The following is a 21,271-nucleotide window of genomic DNA, read 5'->3' on the forward strand; positions in this document are numbered from 1 at the left end:
AATCCACTCTTGTACAGAGCTTTCATGAATATCAGGTCCATGAAGCATCATTGAATTCCCTAATTCTTTCTTTCTTGATAAGAGCCCATTAACTTAACTGAAAAAAAGGGCTGGCTGCCAGGCTCTGTTTTGGTGTGAGGCAAACATTTTACTACCAAAAATTTTAAGAGAGCATAGAGAAATTAAAATAACAAATCTGATTGGTTTCTTTAGTAGCTTCTACCCTTATTATTGTCCTATCTCTTTTGTTTAGTTACTACAAAAGGAGAGACAGAATGTGGACTCAGGTGGTTAAAAAAATTTTTTTAATGTTAGATTCACAATCTAGACATTTTAGAATTTCAGTGCACTGATAAAAGAACTTTTCATTCATAGTTCTTTTACACGTGATTTTGGCAATGGTTGTAGGTTTTTTATATCAACAGTAGAGTCACAAGGGAAGCATAAAATTGTAATACAGAGGAAAATTTGGCAATTGTGTCTGCTGATGATAATACCTGATAAATTAAGTATAACTGTCTTTTAAAATCTGAATTAATTGTGTTTATGTCTTCCAAACATCTAACTGCATAGGTAAAGATAACTGGTAACCTTTTCTTTTTCTGATAAAGTAAGAAGAATGTTTGTATGTGCCAAATTATAGATCATTAATGAAAAAAGCATGAAACCATTAAGATAGTATTATACTACTATGCTGTCTATATCATAGGAATGAGGAAACTTTTTCTTTTTTTAAATAGGCTCCATATGCTGGGCATGGAGCCCAATGCAGAGCTTGAACTCAGGACCCTGAGATCAAGACATGAGCTGAGATCAAGAGCCAGATTTTAACCAACTGAGTGACCCAGGCACTCTAGGTTGAGGAAACTTTTAACCTATAATATAGTTACTGTGGTACAGTGAAAATCTTTTCTTTTCTTTTCTTTTCTTTTCTTTTCTTTTCTTTTCTTTTCTTTCTTTCTTTCTTTCTTTCTTTCTTTCTTTCTTTCTTTCTTTCTCTTTCTATTTTATTATTAATTATTTTCAGTTAGCTAGCATATAATAATCATTAGTTTTTGATGCAGTGTTCAATGATTCATTAGTTGCATGTAACAGCCAGTGCTCATCACAACACACACCTTCCCTAATACCCATCACCTGGTTACCCCATCCCCCCACCTCCCTACCTTCTCTAACCCTCAGTTTGTTTCCTGGAGTCCAGAGTCTCTCATGGTTTGTCTCCCTCTCTGATTTCTTCCCATTCAGTTTTGATTAAAAGAATTTTTTTATTTTCTATGTTTGTCAGCTGGCTTTCACTGGATATGTGTTCCCCATCAACAAAATACAGGAGCACAGCCTGTCATTCAGCATCCCTTACTTAGAGCTGCAAATCCTCCAGCAGTGCCCTTATCCTGGTTGATGCATGTTGCTTTTAACTTTGCTCTGAACACCATTCATTCATTCAATAAAGATGTACCTTTGTGCCTATTCCATACTTAGCACTAGCAGATACTAAGGAGCCAGTGGTAATAAAACCACGGACGTGGTACAGGTATTGGCCTTGTTCCGATTTATAGCTGGTGGCTAGAAAAGGGATATACAAGTAATATTAAACAAAGACAAGATAGTAATAAGTGCTATGAGGGAGATTAGCAGTAGACATGGCTCTTCATGAGCTCTAAGCTCACAGTGTTTTTGCACACTGCTGGGCGTCTCCAGACTGCTCCCCAAGTTCCCCGTGATGCTGACAGCGTCCCCACACAGCTGTTAGCATGCTAAATAACCCTCATGTCATGCTGGGCAGGCTTTTCTGGGAAGAGGAGCATTTGGCCATCTTGCACCAGGCCTTCCAGCACTTAATGGTCCTCCAGCTCCCTTCTCTCTTACAAAACTTTACATTTATTATGGAATACTTAATGCCCTAGTCAGAAGTATTTGCATTTGAATGACTCCAGTGGTCTGGGCTTTCCTGACAACACATGTGAATATTTGTTGAACTATTATGAGACAGAAAGAATTACTTGTGGTGGTGTTGCTTAGGTAGGGGAAGTAGTTCTGCACCAAAACAGTGAATATGCCACTTATTTTATGTGGACAAAAATTAGGAAGTAGGTAAATGATTTAGATCTGGAATGATTTGTAGAACCTCGTTAGCAGCGTTGGGTGGCCATTTAGCTGGGACTCTGAGGTGTGGCAGTGTTCTGGGTTTATCTCAGGAAAATGGGTTCAAGTCCAGGTGCTGCTAGTCACCAGATTTCCTGTATGACATTGTGCAGATTATGTTTCTGACTCTTGGATTCAGCCCTGATACACCCGAGTAGAAACAGCTGCTTTGCCTGATTTCTAGTAGACTAGGAGGTTTAAATGGAAGTGTGCCACAGAATTATATATTAATATTGTTTTTCCCTAAATTTAGAATAAAAAAAGAGACTAAAGTAATACTTATGAGAATAAAAAAAAGAAAGAGAGAATAAAGTAATACTTATGAGGACCAGCTCTATGCCAGGAATTAGTCGATTAGGCAAAGTTGTCCTTAAGTTACTAATGAGGAAACTAATAGAGGGTACGTGATTTACCCAAAGACACATTGGTGATAGGTATTACTGAACTGAGAAGTCATTTGATTCAGTGTCCTCTTCTCTTTTTCTTAAGTAGAAACATTTACAATGTGATTTGTATTTCATGTGTTTAGAAGATGAGTATTCAGATGTGATATTCAAACTACACTCTTTAGAGTAGAGACCTTCAGAATGGTTTGATTCTTGTTCTTATCCACCAAAATGGGCCCATTTTCACCTGTTTACAGAGTGTCCTCTTTAAAAATCTAGAGTTCTTAGATTAACATGAATGAGTGAATGATGAAAGAATGAATTCCCCTCATACAGGCTATGGTAAAGTGGCAGAATTACTTGAGAGCTAGCCAATGTTTTGCTCTCATAAGGAAGGCTGCATAGATTCCCATGATAATTTTCTAAAACAATTGAAAAATATCCAAACAAAGGCTTAGGAATGTTGGTTGGTTTATTCAGTATTGTCTCCAAGGAAACTCTCTCTTTTTTTTTTTTCTTTTTTTTTTCTTTCTGTAGCCTGAGAATTAGTGTGTAGGAGGGATCCTGTGGAAGGACCTGTTAAATTATGTTAAATATTCATTTGCTCATTTTAGCATCTGGATAAAGACTTTTTTACACTTTGGAAGATGCATATCCAAAGAAAACTTTAATTGACTTGGTGAACTGTCTTTCTCCCAACAAGAAGGATAAATATACTGGAACCATATATTTTCTCACATTGTAAAAACATAAAAATACCATTAAGGAAGATCAAAGTGGTTATGGGTTGGTAGAACTGCTGAGATAATTGTAATTTTTTTTTCCAAACACTTTAGTATAGTAGTATTGATTTTCTCTACATATGTATGCAGAAATATACAGGTGTTTACAATCTTGGTATAGTTTGTAATGAATTTTAAAGGTGTTACAAACAACAGCAGCAACCCATGAATGATTAGCATTCAAATCCAAGGTGGATAGAAGGTATGATGAAATAGCAAATTATACTTTTTAGTAAGTGCATTGTTCTACTGAAAGAGATTATTGTATTCACTGACTGCCAATTCTGTAGTGATGAATTATTGTTTAAAAGCCTTTCTCGATGATATTTTTGGTAAGCAGTTAACAAATACCTGCTCAGCTAATTTTTATGTGTGCGTTTATAAATCTTTGCTTCAGTTAAATTTCACACCAGGTTAATGGATAGATGTTTTTTATAGTATATGTACCTTCCCTACCATCTCTTTCACATAAATTTTCCAAAACAGAACAATTTTCCCAACCATGAAAATGGAACATAATATGAAAAAATGGCATGGTTGAGGGTATAATTTTGGATACCTGTTGCCCTTTCTAACAAGAGGCTCTAATCACCACCTAGAATTCCACTGTTACCTTGTCTTCAAATAATGAGCATTTGTTACAGTCCCTCAAATTGTGATTAACCCAAGGCCGAATATCTTATTTAGAACTTCTCTCTTCAGGTCTTTAAAAATTAAGGAAACTCTTCAATCCCTACACTTTTTTGGAACCCAAGGTAGATTAAGCATAAGGGAAAACTAGCTTGTTTATTTTTAAATCAGAACAAATTAAAAGTTTACATGGCATTGAAGTTTTATGTTTAAAAATGTTTACTCTTGGGGCGCCTGGGTAGCGCAGTCGTTAAGGCGTCTGCCTTCGGCTCAGGGCGTGATCCCGGCGTTCCGGGATCGAGTCCCACATCGGGCTCCTCCGCTAGGAGGCTGCTTCTTCCTCTCTCACTCGCCTGCTGTGTTCCCTCTCTCGCTGGCTGTCTCTCTGTCACATAAATAAATAAAATCTTAAAAAAAAAAAAAAATGTTTACTCTTATTTTAATTGTCCTAACCATCTCACAGTTCTGGAGTATATAATCAATAATCATTTTGATTTTCTAAGTGATCAGTAGTTTTCAGATTAGTCATATAAGCTGTTTATTTTTGCATAAAACATCCAATGACAAATAGGTGACTGATCAGAGATGATCTAGTTCTTGAAACTTAAGGTGCACGGAAAGGATGCCTTCCAAACAAAATGGTTTCCTTCAAAGACCTGAAAGATAAACATTGGATATTTTATTTTTTGCTTTTGAGAGCTTTTTGCTCAATAAGAAGCACCAGATGAAGCGCAGATATCCAGCTAGTGGCCTCAGGCTGTATCCTTCCCAGAAACGGCAGGAGGAAAGAAGACCAGTAGAAAGGGAGGAAGGTTAGTTAGAAACTAAACTGATTTACCTTAAAACATTGCCTCCAGCTGCAGTGAAAATTCATGGCTGAATCATGTCATCTCCTTCACATCAAGTTGTTCAGACTTAATTTTTTGGAATATTTCTCTTGTAATGAATTTTTTTAAGATTTTATTTATTTGAGAGAGAGAACAAACGAGAGAGAGGAGTGAGGGGAGGGGCAGAGGGAAAGGGAAAAGCAGACTCCCCTCTGAGCAGAGAGCCCAACGTGGGACTCAATCCCGGGACCCTGGGATCATGACCAGAGCTGAAGGCAGCCATTTAACCAGCTGAGCCACCCAGGTGCCCATCTTGTAATGAATTTCTATTATTTGCCTTTGGGTGATTTCATCTTGAGTTATTAACAGGACAACAGCAATTATGCATTTTATAAGGTTTTTTTTTTTTTTTTTATCTTGTAGTTTTAAACCATAATGACTAATGTAAGGCATGGATACGTGGAAAAGTTTACAACTTTCTGTCCTCATTTATCTCACCAATACCTTTATATTCATATATATTTAAAAATTTCTTCTACCTGCAGAGGGAGTCCATAGAAAAAGGACTATTCTGTAGCATTAGTAAATTCGTAGTCTATTGAGGATTAAGAAAAAAAAATGAAAGTCAGAATAGTCTTTTATTATCTGTACGTTGTCCAGTGTTCTCTTAATAGTCTTTCATCCGTTTTATTCTTTAAATGTCAGTAAATTGTTGTCCACCTAAAAAGGAATGAGTAACTATAAAAAGAGTTTTGCTTACAAATAAAGTTCTGTATAATTATGCTTACTTTTGAAGATTCATGTCTTGTATGCAGATTATTGATTTCTTGGTTGGTAAGGATTTCTTACTTTTGGTCCTACAGAGAGTGAGTTTGGACTGATCATTGTGTGGATTGTTGTTCACCTGGAATTAGGTTGGACTAAAGTGTAAAATTATATTCTGTGGTGGACTGAGCTTCTCTTTTTTCTGGGCTGTCCATTCAGGAGCGCTGCTTCCCTTTCTCTCCCACAGAACCCTTCCTGAAATCCAGAACTGGCATGGAGATTGCATATTCCTTCTTTCAACTCAGTCAAGCCTCTTACCTTTCAGAAGGCTCTATGAGGTGATTCTATTTAAGTAAGCGTTCACTGACAGAAGAGTCCCTGAGGCCAGCTTGTTAGCCTAGGTGGGCTACAGATGATCACTGTAGACAACAGAAACAGCAGTTCAGATACTGATTTTTGGGGCGGAGGGCTTCTCTTTGGGAGCATATCTTTCATTGCGTCAAAGAAAAAATTGCATTGGACAAAGTTAAGCAAGGAAGACTGTTCTGGTTATTGCTGTAGGGGAAAGAAACTGAACTCACTTACCCTGAAACAAAGGATATGAGGGTTGCATATATCTATATATACCGTATCTTCTTTATCCATTCATCTGTCAATGGACATCTGGACTCTTTCCACAGTTTGGCTATTGTGGACATTGCTGCTATGAACATTGGGGTGCAGGTGCCCCTTTGGATCACTACATTTATATCTTTGGAGTAAATGCCTAGGAGTGATGGGCATTAAGGAGGGCATTTGATGTGATGAACAGTGGGTGTTATATGCAACTGATTAATTATTGAACTCTACATTGGAAACTAAGGATGTACTATATGTTGGCTAATTGAATTTATTTTATTTTATTTTTTTTTAAAAGAGACATGAGAGTTTTTAAACACTGGAGTAAGTTTGAAGGCTGTAAGGGAAGGCATCAATCCATGGGATATGTCCAGCATATTGAGTTATATTTGAATTAGGAAATGTTTTTGGTTTTTTTTCTTTATGATTAGATCATCTGTGTTGGCTAATTGGTGCCCATCTAAGTTAGGCTCTGGCCCTCCCATAGAAACTCAGGGATAGGGTAGCTATCTTTCTTGATTGTATTTCAAAGAGTTAGCTCTCAGATCTTGGAGAAAGACATTCCTTGGATTATAAAACTAGCAAGAGGATTTTTAAATGATTTATATCTCAAAGGGGCAGAGAAAGAATTTACAGTTACAAGTTTCTAAAGTAAATGCTCTAAGAAAAGGATTGCCAGGGGCCTAGGTTTAGGAAGAAGCTTGTTTAAAGTTTTGTTAAGCTGAGGGGGATGTTAAGGCCTTCTTGATCAATAGTAAACATGATTCTGTTCATACTAAACCAGCCATAAAGTCTCCTTGACTTTCAAGAATTTATACTATATTGGACTAATTTATATTATTTTGGACTAAGCTTGAACTGATGTGAATCTCTATAATCGATCTATAAAATATTTTAAATAAATAAATAGTTGAAGCTAAATGAGAACATTTTAAAATTTCTTGAAAAACGCTTTAAGGTTCACTAAATTCTTAAATTGCACCCAATATTACATTGCTGTTGGTTTAAAAATTATAAATCTTTCCTATCCATTAAAGCAAATCACTTAACACCCCACCAGTAATTTTCGCCAAATTTATTTATCAAAGAACTGATGAGTACTATATGTTGGCTAATTGAATTAAAAAAAAAAAGAACTGATGATTTTTCGAGTAACCATATAATCTCTAATTTTAGCTATTCACTAGTTTGTGATCACAGTATAGCTATAATATAATATACATATTTGTAATATAACCCAGATAGTTTAAATTGAAATATTAAGTATTTATGATTTGAGGCAGAGAATAAATGAGCATCTAGTCTGTTAGAAAGTTTCAGTTTGTGGATAGAGGCCAGAATGGAGTGTTAGTTTAATTATTGTACTAATATTCTACTAGCTAACATGACATTGTTCATGAATATCTAATGATGAACCCTACTGGGCAGCTGCTGAGTCAGATGTTCCTCCTTTAGTGAAATGAAGATCTTAGCACATTTTACCTTGTTCTCACACTCCTTTAGTCCTTGGAAGCCGCTTAGTATGATACTATGCCTAACATTTAATACGGTGGTATTTTGAGTACCTTGCCATAAAGAAAAGTGATTTGCATGTTTCATTTTATCACAGTGAAATTCAGGTCCCTATAGTTCTTTTTTTTTTTTTCCTAGTTATCTAACCATATTATTATCTATGCTCTTGGGGTTACTTATATTTATTTTTTTCCAATTCCTTTTTGTTGTGCTAGCATACCCGTAACATAAAATGTACCATTTTAGTCACTTTTAAGTATACAGTTCAGTGATATTAAATACATTAATAATGTGTTTCTGTCACCACCATTCATCTTAAGACCCTTTTTCTTCTTGTAAAACTGAAACTCTATACCTATTAAACAGTAACTCCCCATTTCCCTTTCCTCCCAGTCCCTGGGTACCACCATTCTGCTTTCTGTCTCTATGATTTTGATCCTTCTTAAGTACCTCATATAAATGGAATACAGTATTTGTCTTTTTGTGAGTGGTTTATTTCACTTAGCATATAATGTCTTCAAGTCTTATTCATGTTGTAGCTTATGTCAGAATTTCTTTTGTTCAGGTTGAATAATATTCCATTGTGTGTGTGTGTGTGTAACAAAAATTACACATACACACACACACACCCACCCCGTATTTTACTTACCTATTCATCCAGAGAAGAATGCTTGGTTTGCTTCCACATTTTAACTATCGTGAATAATGCTGTTATCACAGGGTGTACAATGTCCATTATTTCTTTGAGACCCTGCTTTGAATTTTTTTACGTATATACCCAGAAGTGAAATTGATAGGTCATAATGATAATTCTAATTTTAATTTTTTGAAGACCAACCATGTTTATTTACCCCACAGTGGCTATATCGTTTTACATTCCCACCATCAATGCACAAGGGTTCTAAGTTCTCCACATTTTTGCCAATATTTGTTATTTTCTGTTTGTTTTATAGTAGCCATCCTAATGAGTGTGAAATGGTATCTCATTATAGTTTTGACCTTGCATTTCCCTAACGATTAGTGACGTTGAGCATCTTTTCATGTGCTTATTGACCATTTGTATAATCTCTTTAGAAAAATGTCTATTCAAGTGCTTTGTCCATTTTTGAATTGTATTGCTTGTTTTTTGTTGTTGAGTTTCAGAGTTCTTTATATATTCTGGATATTAACCCCTTACCATACATATAACGTGCAAATATTTTCTCCCATTCTGTGGGTTGCCTTTTCACTCTGTTGAATAGTGTCTTTTGATGTACAAAATTAAAATTATCATTAAGATCAATTTATTTTTTCTTTTGTTGCCTATGCTTTTAGCATCCTGTCCAATTTATCACTGCCGAATCCAATGTTGTGAAGATTGTACCTTAGGTTTTTTTCTAAAAGTTTTATCATTGTAATTCTTGCATTTAAGATCTTTGACCCATTTTGACTTAATTTTTGTATACAGTGTTAGCTAAGGGTCCACCTTCATTCTTTTTCATGTGGATATCCACTTTTCCAACACCACTTGTTGCAAAGACTCTCCTTTCCCCATTGAATGGTCTTAGAAGCTTAAATCATAACGTATATGAGGGTTTATTTCTGGGCTTTCTATTTTATTCTGTTGGTCTATACATCTGCTGTTTTTATACCAGTACCACACTGTTTTGATTACTGTAACTTTGTAGTAAGTTTCGAAATCAGCAGATGTGAGTCCTCCACCTTTGTTCTTCTTTTACAAGACTGTTTTTGGCTATTTGAGATTACATATGAATTTTAGAATGAATTTTTGTATTTCTTCCAAAACTTCCATTGGGATTTTGATAGGGATGGCATTGAATCTGTAGATTACTTTGGGGTAGATTAACATCTCAACAATATTAAATCTTCCATGAGCATGGGATTTCTTTCCATTTATTTATATCTTCTTTAATTTCTTTCAGCAGTATTATATAGATAGTTTTCATTATACAAGTCTTTCACCTTCTTGCCTAATTTATAAGTATTTTACTGTTTTTAATTCCACTGTAAATGAAATCGTTTCCTTAATTTCCTTTTCAGTTATTCATTGTTAGTATGTAGAAATGCAACTGGTTTTTGTGTGTTGTATTTGTAACCTGATACTTTGCTGAAATCATTGATTAGCTTTAACTTATTTGGTGGAATCTTTAGAGATTTCTATATTCATGATAGTATTATCTATGAACAGAGATAATTTTACTTTTTCCTTTTTGATGTTAATGACTTTTATTTCTTTTTCTTGCCTCTGGCTAGAACTTCCAGTACTTTGTTGAATGGAAGTAGTGAGAGTGGGCATTCTTGCTTTGTTCCTGATCTTAGAGGAAAAACTTTGTCTTACATCATTAAGTGTGATGGTCCCTGCGTATTTTTCATACATGACTTTTATAATATTAAAGTAGTTTCTACTCCTAATTTGTTGAGTTTTGTTTTTGTTTTTTTTTTATCGTAAAAGAATGTTAAATTTTGTTAAATTCTTTGTTGGCATCAACCGAGATGATCAGATGGTTTATTTTCCCTTCATTCTGTTAATGTGGTGTATTACATTGTTCAATTTTTGTAAGTTAAATCATATTTGCGTAACAGGTATAAGCCCCACTTGATCTTGATGTAAAATCTTATTAATATGCTGCTAAATTCAGTTTGCTAGTATTTTGTTGAGGATTTTCATACCAATGCTCAAAAGGGATATTGGTCTATAGTTTTCTTCTAGTGTCTTTGGTTTCGGTGTTAAGGTAATGCTGGCCTCAAATAAGGAGTTAGGAACTATTCCTTGCTCCTCAATTTTTTGGAAAAGTTTGAGAAGTATTGGTGTTTATTCTTCTTTAAATTTTTTGTAGAATTCACCAATGAAGCCATCAGGCCCAGAGCTTTTCCTTATTGGGAGATGTATGATAACTTAATCTCCTTACTGGTTGTAGGTTTTATGTTTCTAGGAATCTGTCCATTTCACCTTGGTTATCCAATTCGTTGACATAAAATTGTTTATAGTATTCTCTTATAATATTTTTCATTTCTGTAAAATTGGTAGTAATGTCCTCATTTTTATTTCTGATTTTAGTAATTTGAGTCTTCCTTCTTTCTTTTTTAGTCTATTTAGCTCAAAGTCTGTCATGTTTGTTCATTCAGATCCCTGTAGTTCTTATAAGCTATGTCCAGCTTGATCACATTCAAGTTTTGAGTGACTAATATATGCCAACCAATATATAATACATGGGGTTTTATTTGTAAAACCATGAAAACTGTCTATGTCACCTTATTTTATCTTCACAATGACCCAGTGGGGAATAGTAGTATTATTTCCATTATATGGATTAGAAAACTGAGATATAGAGAAGCTTGTCCAAGGTTACAAAACTTTTAAGTAGCAAAACTAGTATTTAATTCCAGTCAGTTTTCCTGCAGAGCAACATACTTAACCACTATGCCAAACAAGTAAATGCAAAAATAAATCAATAATTATTTCTTCTGGTTTTCATTTTAGCCATTTTTGATTTAGACGTCCTGATGGGTGAGAGGTGATATCTCACTGTGGTTTTTATTTGCATTTCCCTGATGATTAATGAGCATCTTTACGTTGAGCATCTTTTCATGTGTCTTTTGGTCATGTGTATGTCTTCTTTGGAGAAATGTCTGTTCATGTTTTCTGCCCATTTTTAAATTCGATTATTCTTTTTCTTGGGTGTTAAGTTGTATAAGTTCTGTATGTATTTTTAATATTAACCCCTTATCATTTATATCATTTGCAAATATCTTCTCCCATTTGATGGGTTGTCTTTTTGTTTTGTTAGTGGTTTCTTTGCTATGCAGAAGCCTTTTATTTGGTATAGTCCCAATAGTTTATTTTTGCTTTTGATTCCCTTTCCTTAGAAGACATATCTAGAAAAATGCTCTTGTAGCTGATATCAAAGAGATTGCTGTCTATGTTTTCTCCTAGGAATTTTATCGTTTCAGGTCTCACATGTAGGTCCTTAGTCCATTTTGAGTTTGTTTTTTGTGTATGGCATTAGAAAGTGGTCCAGTTTCATTCTTTTGCATGAAGCTGTCCAGATTTCCCAACACCATTTATTGAAGAGGCTGTCCTTTTCTCATTGAGTATTCTCACCTCCTTTGTCGTAGATTAATTGACCATATAATCATGGGTTTATTTCTGGGCTTTCTATTCTGTTCCATTGATATATGGGTCCTTTTGTATGTGTGTGTGTGTGTGTGTGTGTGTCAGTACCATACTGTTTTGATTACTACAGCTTTGTAGTATATCTTGAAACCTGGAATTGTGATACCTCCAGGTTTGTTGTTCTTTCTCAAGATTGCTCTGGCTATTTGGGATCTTTTGTGGTTCCATACAAATCGATATTTGATAAATGCTGCAAAAGGGAGAAAAAAGCTGGCATGAGAGAAGATACAAATATGATTCTCTTTTAGAATGGGTGGTCAGACAAGACCACTCTGAGTGAAGATGTCACATTTTAGTTGAGTTTTAAGCTTGAAAAAGAGACATCATCTAAAAGACTGAGACCCCGGTAATTGTTTATAGTAAATAATCAACCCAGCCATACCCCTCTAACCACCCATGTTTGTCCTTCTCCTTCCTGCTTTCATGACTTGGCCTATGCCCTCCTGCTCTTCCCTCTATTGTCATCTTTTCACTTGAGGATCATTTTTGGGGGGGATACCTGGATAGCTTAGTTGGTTAAGCATCTGCCTTCAGCTCAGGTCATGATCCTGGGGTTCTGAGATCGAGTCCCACATCAGGCTTGCTCAGTGGGAAGCCTGCTTCTCCCTCTGCCTGACACTTGCCCTGCTTGTACTTTCTTTCTCTCTCTCTCTAACAAATAAATAAAATATTTTTTAAAAATACTTTTTTTTTGCTGAATATAAAATTCCCCTTCTTAATTGCTCTGAAATCTTATGATGTATATAATAATTCATGTGCAAGTTGCCTGATAGTCCCTTGTCTTCTATTATTGGTTATATGTTTATATTCAATGAGCCATACAAACACTGGTCAGTTACATAGCCCCTCCATTTACTCTGAGAAGTTCATTACCTCTGTAGGTTATGACGTATAATACCATGTGAACACTACCATGCTAGTTACAAGTGCTAAAACCAGGGCTGGACCTCTGAGCTGAGAGTGGTCAGTCTTGAGACTATTATATGACATGGCAACATGAGGAATCTCTCTCATTAATCTCTCATTAAGTCCTGATTATTCACTGTTCGAACCAACCTGACTCTTCTTTTTGGGGAATTTAAGCAGAAAACGTAAAGATAGAAGGTCATTAGTTTTTGTTTTGTTTTGTGTTGCCTATAGACTTTAAGGAAAGTCAAAAGGAACCTTTCTGAAAACATTTCTGTCTATCAGAGTAAAGAGACACAGCATAGAAAAAAACAGACCTGAGACAGGAGAAAGAAGACTTTCCATTTGATATGACCCATCAGTCAGTAAACTCTGTAATTTATCCTACGGAAGGAGCACTGTGGAAAGAGGAAGATCGAAGGAAGAGAACTTGTGCTAAGAATAATCACATCAGTGCTAGGGACCTGAGAAAGGAGAACCTAGGGAAGACAAATGTAATCGCTTGCTAAATGTCAGTTGAGGACCTGAATTTTTGGAACCAGAGAATAGAAGGAAAAATATCTGCATGTTGTATAGATCATTGCTTTGAACAAAATCGAAATCAAATATCTGAGAAAGTAAATGAAAAAATGTTAATCTGGCCTACATAAATGACAGTAATTCTACTGAGATGAAAGAACTATAACCTATAGTTCTTTCTATATATAAACTATAATAAACTATAATAAGTACCCATCACCTAGCTAGACCAAGCTCTCTCAATCAGATTGGATGTCTTTCTAACTTCCATGGCTAGAGACCAGTTTTATTCAAGCTTAAGCTCTATAATTTAAACACTTTTAGGTGTCTCATCTACAGTGACTGTATATGAGAGAGATCTGGGTTCTTGGAGTACATCCTCACAGAATTTGAATGGTGCTTTTAAAAAAATCCCACAAAAATTATTAATTTAAGAGAGCCATGAGAGGAGTAATTTTTCTTTCACTGAGTATTTTCTAACAGAAGCTGTTGCTTGAAGGAATGCTGCAGAGGTTATTAATCAAACATTAGCTAGATGTTGGATTAATTGACCTCTTAGGATCTTTCTAGTCTTTAACTCTGTTTCTTTGAAGTAAGTAGAGTTAAAACAGAAAAGGAGGCAAATTGTTTTACTTTCCACCCTATACTAAAACTCTGACATATTGAAAATGAATAAAGAATAAATAAAATAAATACTTTATTTACAATGATTAGAGAAAATATAAGTGCACATTTGGCTCAATTTTATTTCTGAAAATTAGTTAATTTTGCTCTTTTGGAAAAATTTCTAAGTTGATTCCGTTAAATAAATAAATAATTCAGAGGCTTAATGAAGTCAAACATTACTTAAAGATCATTTGCTGAATTAAATGTGCTATAAAAATTGCAAAAAAATAAAATTTATAATTTATAAAGCTCATTTTTTGTATTTAATGTTTGCATTTTAATGTTTTATAGCAATATTTGCATTGGATATTTACTTAAAAGAAAGCATAATACCTATAATTAAGGTCTACTTTAGAAAGTCTCTGAATCTATCTATGTGATCTCTTTCATATCCGTCTGATCTCTTTCATCTCTGTGTTTTTGTAAGTGAAAAAAAATCATTGCGAAAACTTAAAATATTCAAAAAGCATACATACAGGAAAAATGAAGCTAAAATTGTTGATGAAATAAAAAATACAAAGACTGACATGTATTCAAACTTCAGCTTAGTAAAAATGACTAGTACACTTAAGAGGTAACATTTAAAGATAGTTAATTTTTTGTTTGGGGTAAAGAAAGAGATTGATAGTGAAATTAGATATTCATCTTGGCCAATAAGGTATTAAAATCATGCATAACAACAATGTAGTGCTATTAAACATTCTATGGGTTAGAGTTAATATATTGAACCCAGATTTTAGAGATTGCTTTCTCTTATTCTCATTTCTTCTTAGTGTCACTCTCTCTTTTCTCTCATTATATTATCATGCCTATAACACACACCAGAAACACACAGAGACAAAACCACATACTTTGAGCACACATACACAGAGATGAGGAACACAAGTGTGCGTGTGTGTGTAAGTGTAAGAGAGAGGTGGTTAGCTGTTTACTTTCTACACTCCCTCAATTTTGGCTGAAGAGGTTGAAGACTAGAAAATGTATGATAAATAGGAAGTATGTATGTAAGGGGTATCAGTAGCCTAGGTAATGGAAGTGCTAGATTGCCTAGGGGCTGATATGTGAACTCAGTCTCAAGGAGAAACTGTTGTCGGATATGAAATAGACATGGTATATGGAGGAGAAAGTGATCATTGAATTTGGGCTTCTGGCAGGTATATGCACATTGTGTGTCCTGTCACTCCAGAACAGTTACAATTATGTGTTATTCACTATTTCAGCAGAGTAACTAAATTTACTTCCTTGAGGGAAAGCCTCCTGTTTACCCACAAGGATACAAAATTATCCTACCAGCAATAAATGTTATAAATTTAATACATATCTATGACAAACTCATAATTAAGATATAAGTAACTTTATATAGGTTGGTTTTAAAATACCTAAAATGACTACCGAAAGGCCCAAATTGGTTTTTGTTATTGTGGAACTGAATTTATTAAATGGATCAAATTTGTGAGGCAAAATAGCTGGAACAACTTCCCACTATCTTAGAGGGAGGAATAGAATTAGAAACCAAAAGAGATTATGAAATTTGTCTACCTGGAAATCTTTTAGGAAGTCACATCCACAGTCAGTCCCTTTGGGGGAAAGCTACCTGTAAGGCAGAGGGAGAGAAACACTAATCGGGGCTTAATGTTCATCTTTATAAAGCCTCTGGCCAGCAGGAATCACTTTCTTTCAGTTCTCTACCCCTAGCTTCACTGAAGTATGACTGACAAATAAAAATTAAAATTGTATATTTAGGGTGTAGAATGTGCTGTTTTGATATACATCTACATTGTGAAATAATAACCCCAATCAAGCTAATAATTAGCTTACTATTTCCTCCCTTCCTTCCTTTTTCAGTGGTAAAAACGCTTAAAATCTACCTTTCAGCAAATTTCCGGATACCACCCTGTGGTGTTAACTATAGTCACATCGCTATACATGGTATCTCCAGAACCGTTCCATCTTACATACCGGAAACTTTGTTGAAAGGCCAGAATGTAGAATACCTAAAGGGAGTAGGATTCCAGGCTGACTTTAGTGAGACGGGAGCTAAGACGGTCTCACTTGCACCGTGTCCTCCAGTCCGCATGGGCATCGGCATGAGGTGGTCCCATTTGTGAGGATTAGATCGGAGAATGCATGTGAAGCTCCTCAGTGCGGTGAGTGTCAGGCACACAGTAAATCCCTCATAAATGTTTGCTGTGGACTGGTGGGGCCAGTGGTGGTAAAGATAATGGTGATGGTGTCACACACATAAAGGGAGGTTCTGCCAGCCAAGGGACTAAGGTGCTCATGAATTGCGTCACTGACCTTTTGCCTGACCCAGGGCAGAGTTCTCCTGTGGACCAAACACTGTGCAACTTGCGTGTGAAGTAAGTGATTATGGTTCACCTTCAGGGGAGTTGCTTATTAGCAAATTCCCTGGAAGGGCAAAGTAAAATGTATTCAGGAGAAGTAGGGTGAGATTTTCTGTTGGGTGACAATCCTCCTTCTAAGTTTGCTGGCTCTCCTCATTTCAAGCATTACACTCCATTACAACATTTAATAGCTCTCACTTTAGGATGGTCCTTTAAACACCTAATCAAATCCCCTTTTCTCACTTTGAAGTTTCCGAGGTTTGCTGGACAACTTTCTTGATCAAATAGCCTTTCCAATACTTTCAGTCATTCATGAGGTGACCCCTTGACAATCTATTCAGGATAAATAACTTGTTTCCTTCTAATGTTTCTGTATAGATTTTAGTTTATAAAAAAAAAAAAAAAACTTTGATCAATTTTAGTGTTTCTTCCCTTGATCTCTAAATAGTTTTCTTAAAAATGGTCTCCCCATTGTAAGATACGTTTTATCTATAGCATGCAACACAATGCCATGCACATAGTGGATGGTCCATAAATAATAGTTGAAGGAAGGTAGGCAGAAAAGAATAAAGGAAGAAGGAAGAAAGGGGACAGCAGGGTGTAAGTATTTGCTTGTGTTGTGTAGTTTAAAGGATTTTGAGAAGGACCTCTTTTAAAATACTCCTCTAAAATATATGAAATTCTATCACTGAAATTTATTTCTGAATATTACCTGTTTCTGTTTTCAAATACAGCTAGAATGAGTCCTTAACACCTTAGTGAGAATTCGCTCTCGGAGGCAGTTTGTTTTTCCTCTTCTAGAAAAGGCTATAATAGTGTCAGAATATCTGTCCCTGTAACAACTATGATCTTGATGTCTTTTATAAATATGGGAATGATGTCAACATAAAGGTGAAGACACATTGATTGATATGTGACTAATTCTAGGCAAAGAGAGCTGGTGTAGCAATAATTAGAAACTTCTGCAGGAAAAGAAAAATCCATTTACTTGAATGCTACACAGATAGGAGTCCTTTTGGCTATATTTTAAGACAATGGAAAATGAGCTCTTACCCTTTGGAATGCATCTCCAGAAAGCTGAAGCCCTACTTTACCCAGCTGTCCACTTCTGGCCATTCATTCATTCTCCTGTGTTCCATCCACCGTGTCTCTGCACCTGTAAGCCAGCATTCCTACTTTATTGTTGTTTGTAAATTTTTCATGTCCTCAGAGCAGCCTCTCGTCATGCTGAGTGCCTGTGTAGCTGTCCAAGTTATCTCTGGAAGTACCAGTTATGGTTTTGGTTAGTGCCTCTGCTTACCAAGTTAGCCTAGAATGTGAGTGGTCTTCCCAATCCTATTTTTCCCCACCAACCCTGACCCTGTTACTTTAGTAGAGTTTTGAAGAACATGTGTTTGGGGGAATACATAAATAGGGTTATAGTAGAAATTTCTTAAACATTACCAAGGTGTTAGTAGGGGAGCCTGGGATGCTGTTTGGAGGAGAGGACACATAAAGCAGGGCTTCTCAGAATTTAAATGTGTTGGAATCTGCCCAGGATCTTGTTAAAATGCAGATTCTGATTCAGTAACTCTGGGTGGGATCCAAGATCTTGTCTTTCTAACAAGCTCCAGGTGATGCTCGCTGCTGATCTGGGGATGACATTTACGAAACAAGAGTCTGAAGGATGGGTAGCAATTTGAAAAGACATCATCTAGGACTGGGCCAGTATGGAACATATTTTTTAGGGGACTGTGATGTGTTTTTCTGACTCACAAACCAGGACATTAAGAAAAGCTTCAGTTAAAACTAAAAAAAAAAATTTTTTTTAAGTTTGGCCAGTGTTCACGTTCCTTTTATTTTTCTCACACATGCACTTAGAAAGCCAGGTTTATCAACTGGTTGTTAAAATATTAATACTCAGAAAGAGATTCGTTCTTTTATCTTGTGTTAGAAACAGCTTAAGTTATAACCTCCAAATGTCTCCTGGGCTAATGAAAGAGGCAGGGAAGATAACCAGGTCCAATCACTTTTATTGACTAAACAAAGTGAGTTCCCTGCCTTACTTCTAGTACTTGACATTTCACTTTTACTTGTCTGGTTTCACAATAACTGCATTGTGTTTTCAATGACCTTCAGCACTACGAAAGGATGCCAAGATATATTATAAGTTTAGGCTAGCATTTTAAAAACAAAATAGGGCCTACAGAAGCTTAAAAATAAATTCCTTCTGTAAACTCCAAATTTTGAAGCCATTTAGCATATAGATAGATGTTGCATGGATATATGTCTATGACCGCACTAAATTAGATCCACTCTTGACAACAGGCAAAATATTAATAATTTAAATAATTAAAAATAGTAATAATTAAAAATAATTTTAAAAATAATTTAAAAATATTTATTGTTGTGTTGTTTAACATATGTTATCTTATCCAGCTCTCATGAAAACTGTGAGATATTATTAGCTTCATTTCACAAAGAAAGGAACCAAGGCTTGGAGAAGGGAATAACTCAATATCACACAGCTAGTGAGTGACATGCCAAGATTCAAATCTAGATTTGTTTGAGTCCAAAATCTATGATCTTAATCACTAAGCTCTCAATCCATTTGGAGCCACTAAAATTTAGGTGCAAATTATGTCTGATTTATATGTTATGACAAACAAAAAGAGCATGAAATTCTCTTTGGCATGTGGCCCTTCCTCTCTGGCAGTTAGTCGTTTTTGGAAGTAAGTGGTGTGTAAATTTCAAATAAATAAAATTTTAAAATGCCTTCTACTCACTCCCAAAGACGTCTTAAGTACATGCCTTTTTTTTTTTTTTTTTTTTTTTTTTTTGGAGGAATGAGTGCTATTAGCCCACAACCACCCCCCCCCACCTCCCAAGGATCAATGTAGTATGTGTCCTTGAGGGTTTCTCTCCTGTGACTGTAGAAAAGCACCTGAAGAAATAAGATCCCCAGGGTCTGAAATACCTGGTACTGTATAGTCTGTTCTACTACAATATATTTCTTTGAGTTGAACTGCCTCGTGTGCTATTATTGTTAAATTAGGTTAATGGTATGACTATACTGTGGAGTTATGTTGGTTTACACACAATTATGTCCAGCCTGTTAGTGTTTTGAAGCAATCAGGGGCAAGCTTCTCAAAATTAAAAAGACCACCTTCGCAATATACGAATACATTCATTTAGAAGTGGCTGTTTACTTGCTTCAGAAACTATTAGGCTTTCCACAGTGTTCCACTGTCTGGGGAAGTGCGGATGAAGCAGATGTGGAGACATTTCACCCTTAATTAAAATAATGTAGCAAAGGGGAATTCTGATGAAAAGTCTCTATCATAAGTGAATGCCTTCTAGAATCTGAATCTGGAAGCAGGAAACACAGATAAAATATTGCAAAAGATTATTTGACAATGATGCTAGTAGAGATTCAATTTTACTAGGATCCTTTAAACTAGGATTATTATTGTTTTTGTTAGAGCTTTTGTTAGTCACAAAGTTCTACTATAGCCCCACTTCTCTTTTTCCACAGGTCCTATTACTTTTAGAGCTCATTTTTTCAGAATATGAGATTGTTCGTGACAAGCCTGTATTATATGTAGCTAGGTTGAAGCAAACGAACAATTCTCAGAAGTGCATCACTTTTCTTTTTTAGAAAGTACCTGAATTTGTTGTGTACATGACCTAAAACTGCTTTTCTATGCAGGAATGGCTTAACCATTTCTTTGGACATCTTGTGGGCTAAGTCTAGGAAAAAAACTTTGAAGCATGACTTTGTAATATGAGTCATATGGAATTAATAGATGTCTGATCTTTCACAAAGAATGTTCCCGATGCAATTACTTTTGACATAAAGTTAAAATACGTATATTTGTATTGGATTACTTTAGAGGTCGTTAATAAGACCAAGTATATATATATATATGTAATAAAAGGACTATCCATATAAGAAGGGATCTGCACAAGAAAAAAATTTTAAATTAGGATTGTCCATGAATGGATTGGCCAATCTTGTAAGCTTAGTGAGTTCTTTGTCAATGGAAATGTTCTAATGGAGATTGGTTATATCTCAGTTAGAAAGATTATAGCAGTGGCATCTACACTGTGTAAGATGTTGGATGAGACAAACAACAAAAAGTTATTTTCTAAAATGATAATAGCTATTATTTCTTTCATGTCAAACAGGTATCAGGCCCTGCACTAAATTTTCATACTCATTTTCTACACAAGGAGTAAATATTATCCTCAGTATACAGATGATGAAAAGGTTAACTAGCTAGCCCAGGGTGATAAGTATCAGAGCCAGGATTTGAATTAGTATCAGTAAGACTTGAACTATACTGCGGTGCTTCTCAACTTAAAGAATGTATGGTTCTGTGCCCTATGTAATTAAGATGATCCTGGAATGCTATGTCTCTTCATAACCAGCCACTCCAGATTCTAACGTGAGAGAGGAAGGTTCTATATTTGTTCATCCATTATAAGAAATGTATTTATCACACATAGTATGGTTGATAAAGTATTTCAAAAGATGTGGAGGATAAGAAACAATGCTGAACAAATGAAATGAGAAAAAATGGGTAATGGCTTTAAAATTCCTCATAGTACAGATGAGAATAAATATTGTTGAGTGAATGAATGAATTTGATATTTTGTGCTAGCTCTTTAAAAATATCCTCAAATAATTCTTATGATTTCATATTCCAAAGTTGTACTGACATATAATTTTTGCTCAGATCTCCATTCCTTGGTATGTCATTATCTTGTCCTTTACTTCAGTTTCTGACGATGACAAAGATTACAAAGGGTCTTAGATTCCTACAGTCTCATATTTAATAATGGACCTTCTTTCATTTTTCAACTCTGCTCTGTCCTTGTGTGTTATTTAGTTTCCCTGCTCATCTCTGGTACTGTGTTGTGACCAATGTATGACATGTAAGGGCTCTGCTAACCTCAGGGAAAAATATTGAGCCGTAAGATTAGCTTTGAAGAAAAATGATCATTGATGTCGAGTTTA

Source organism: Ursus arctos, unplaced genomic scaffold (genome assembly GCF_023065955.2).
Source record: "Ursus arctos isolate Adak ecotype North America unplaced genomic scaffold, UrsArc2.0 scaffold_3, whole genome shotgun sequence".
In the NCBI taxonomy this organism is placed as follows: Eukaryota; Metazoa; Chordata; class Mammalia; order Carnivora; family Ursidae; genus Ursus; species Ursus arctos.